We start from the raw sequence: 4,323 nt of genomic DNA on the forward strand, positions 1-4,323 counted from the left end.
ATGGTGGAGAGGAAAGAATTTGTGTTGGAGAAAATACCAATTGAGCTCAATCCCATAGATATGGGAACTAAAGTCCTACCTATGAGCAGGTTTAAATCATGTAAAACCTTGCTCGGAGTTAGGGTAGGTTAATGTGGAACAAGGTGAAGTTTGCAAGGATGGTTCTTAAAGTTTCTGCTATATTTAAGCTCTTGAGGATTAGGTGGAGAAATGTGAGGAATTAATCCTCAAGAGCTAAGGAAATAGAGTTTAGCTGTGCTTTAGTGATTGAACTGGTGCTCTCAGATAAAGAAAGAAGAGGATGGAACGGTAGCGTTTCTTTGATGGGTTTAAGTACTTCAAAAGGGAACGACAACGTTTTGAAGTTTGTTTTAATTAACTAAAACACATGTAATGCAGGTGCAGTGGTTAGATTGGTTATAACAGGGAGTTAAAAGGCTGTTTAATATACTCCAAATTTTAACTTCTTCTTCTTCTTCTTATTCTTCGTAGAGAGTAGAAAATTCAGAGTTGCAGAACCTTCTTTATGAGTTGTTTTTTTGGGTTTGTGAGAGAGAGATCTGGTCTTTCTTTGTTGTTTCAATTCCTGAAAGAGTTCTGTAAGGGTAATTGAAGTTTCTTTGTGAAACTTTGTGAATAATCTAAAAGAAGGTGTAAAAGGGGCTAACGGGTTGGTCTTTCTTGGGTGTTCTCTGTGTGAATCACCATTGTAGAACTTGCAAGCTTGTAATCTCCTCAACAGATAATAAAATAGCAGAAGCTCAGAGAACCTGAGCACGAGGACATAGGCATTCTTTCTCCGAACCTCGTTAAATCGTGTTGTGTGTTCTTTGCTGTTTTTTGTTCTTAGTTCTCTGAATTCCACAACAGTAATCGATCAATTGATGAGCTCATTCGAAAATTTACTTCAATCTATGACAACTTAGCTGCTGTTGGCAAACCCATAAATGACCTGGACAAATGCTTCCACTTATCTTGTGGTTTAGGTGCCAAATACCAACCGTTTCATTTGGCTATGTTGTCTAAACCTCTCTTTCCTCCTTTTACTCAATTTGTATTGGCACTCAAAGCATATGAAGAGGTTTTTATTGATAACCAGTTCGAAGAAGAATAGCATATGGATTATTCATAGGCTTTGTAAGCAACTGTGGAAGAGGTAAGGGCCGTGGCTCAAATGGAAGGTTTACATCACGAGGTAGAGGATTCAGTCCAACTAGATGATCTACTTCAACAACACCGGCCCCAAATACTTGAAAACCAAAACCAGTTTTGCAATTCATGGCACCGGAGGTAATTTTATTGATTCAAAAACAAATTCTAACAATCCAGTTGTCTACCAAATCTGTACAAGGCCATATCACACAATAAACAATTGTTGGAATCGTCATGATATCATAGACGAACCTAATGCACCACAACAAGCTCTTGCAGCTTTCCAAGAGTTTGATGATCATGTCTTTTATGCGTATTATAGAGCAAATGCCCATATGACCAATGAAGAAGATAAATTAATTTCTAAAAAGAAATATAATGGTAATATAAAGTGTTTATTGGAGATGGAAATTCTTTACCTATAACATATACTGGAAAAGCTGTCATTCCCACTGGTTCATCAAATTTAATTTTGAATGATGTTTTATTAGTCTCTCGGTTGAAAAAGAATCTTTTGTCCATAAGTAAGCTAACCTCCGAAAATAAATATTCTATGGAATTTACTTCTTTAGGTTTTTTTATTAAGAACCAAAAGCAACAAATAATAGCAAAAGGGAGTAGAAGAGGAGGATTGTATGCTCTGGACAATGGACATCATGAAGTGCTAAGTGCAATACAGAAAGGGAAAGCATCTTCTAAACTATGGCACATGTGGTTAGGACATCCAAATTCAAGATCATTGCAAGTATTAAATAAAAATTAAGCTATTTCAATTTCTAGTTGGCTAAGAAACTTAATTTGTAATAGTTATCAATTAGGAAAACAATGCAAATTTCCATTTGATAGTTCAAATAATGTCATGGATTTTCCATTGAACAAAATCCATTGTGACTTATGGGGGCCAGCCCTGATCTTATCTCATCAAGGTTTTCATCATTATGCAATTTTTGTTGATGATTGCACTCGGTTTTCTTGGCTATATCCTATGAAAAGAAAATCTGGTTTCTATGATTGTTTCCTTAAATTTCAAAAGTTAGTGGAAAATCATTTTGAAAGAAAAATTAGAATTTTTCAATGTGACAATGCTGGAGAATTTACTTCAAATTTCTTTGTAACACACTTGGAGCTTTGTGGAATACAACAGCAACTCTTTTGTCATGGTACACCCCAATCGAATGGTGTAGTCGAAAGAAAGCACCGTCATATTATTGAAACTGGATTAACAATGCTCTTTCATGCTCATCTAGCATTGAAATATTGGGTTGGATCTTTTATTACAGCTGTATATCTCATAAATAGATTGCCATCCAACACCTTAAATATGCAGACCCCATAGTTTAAGCTTTTTGGATGATCTACAGACTATTCAAGACTTAGAGTGTTGGGTTGTCAATGTTAAAGGAAATCAGGACAACATAAATTCACTGTCAAAACATATCCTTGTGTTTTTATTGGATATAGTTCAGTACACAAAGGCTATAGATGTTTAAATCCTCATACAAATAAAATTTACATCTCTTGTCATACTGTATTCAATGAAAATATTTTTCCTTTTGCATCTACTAAAAATTTATCCTCTGTTAATGTGTAGGTCCCACATTCTCTAACTAAGTTTTCTGATGTAGATGAGTGGATAAAAGCCCTCATGTAAAACAATTGTCACGGGTCCTCTTCTGTTACCACTGAACCAAAATCTAATCCCACAACAATGAGTGATTGCTATATTGCTATCATTCAAAAACCAAATTGTCAAGATAAGCCCATAATAAATTCATCCACGGTTTTTTCTCTTCAAAGCCCAAATGGTCAAGTTAAGCCACAATCAATTTACCCTTTTTTGAGCCACGTTTCCTTCTTCATTTTTGGAACCCACAGTTTCTTCCTTTCTGGAGCCCATGGCTTCTTCTTAATCTTTACAGTCCTTAACATCTTTGTACCATACAGAGCCTTCTTCGTCAATGCCTCATGACTCTCCAACATGGTCACCAGATACCTCATCATATCAAAATATTTCATCCCATTTATTTATTAATCTGCCCATCTCCCAAACTTCCACCAATAGCACAAATCCACTATCCACCCATACTCATCTTATGTTAACAAGGAACCAGTTCAGAGAGCATCCTGAATGCAGCCATAAGTTACAACCTTCAGCCAACATAAACTTCAGCCGTGAGAAAACAGCCTCTGCCCTTCCTACTCCTGAACTAAAATCACTTAAAACAGCTCTACAAACACCTGAATGATTCAGTATAATGCAAGAGGAAATCTTAGCTCTACACAGAAATAATACATGGGTGTTTTGTTGTGGTTCTCCGACCACTTTAGAGAAGAAATATGAGAAGAAAAATAAAAAGAATTCTATTACTCTCTTGGAAATAGAATACAAAAATACAAAAACTTCTCTCTTGGATTCTCACGTGGAACCTCTCTCTACACTCTCAAATTCTCTCTGGAATTGCTCACTCTTCTCTCAAGCTCTCTCTGGAACTTAAACACTCTCTCTCTCGGAGTTTTCTCTCAATATTCCTCACTTGGGATAATATTGAGCTTGCTCTCTTGGCTTGGCTTGCATACAATGGGATGGAGCCTATTTATAGGCTTACAAGGTCGGTTGCATGGCCACAATCTTCAACAGCCTCTGTAGAGCCCACAATTGTTGAACAATCCATTTTCGGTGCAGCAATGGCCATTGTAAAAAATGGTGGTTGTCGGTGCAGTGGTGTCAAAAATGGTGGCTGAGCATTCTTCACACTGTCGGTGCAGTGGTGGTGCGGCTGGACTTCACAATTCTCCCCCTCCAGCCGCATTTAAAACTGTTGGTCATCTGCCATCTATTCCAGCTATGTCTCTGCATAGTTTCAGCTTCTCTTGAGCAACAACTTTTGTTAGCATATCTGCTGGATTCTCTTTTGTGTGGATCTTCATCAGTTTCAGCAATTATTGATCTATTACTTCGCGTATCCAATGATAGCGGATGTCAATGTGCTTTGTACGGGAATGATACATTGAGTTTTTGCTTAAATCCATGGCACTTTGGTTATCACAATGTATCTTGTAGTCTTCTTGCTTGATGCCCAATTCTGTGAGAAAACGCTTTAACCACAACATTTCCTTACCCGCTTCTGCTGCGGCAATGTACTCTGCTTCAGTAGTGGATAAAGCAACACA

The sequence above is a fragment of the Ziziphus jujuba genome, chromosome 10, assembly GCF_031755915.1.
Source record: "Ziziphus jujuba cultivar Dongzao chromosome 10, ASM3175591v1".
NCBI classification, from domain to species: Eukaryota; Viridiplantae; Streptophyta; class Magnoliopsida; order Rosales; family Rhamnaceae; genus Ziziphus; species Ziziphus jujuba.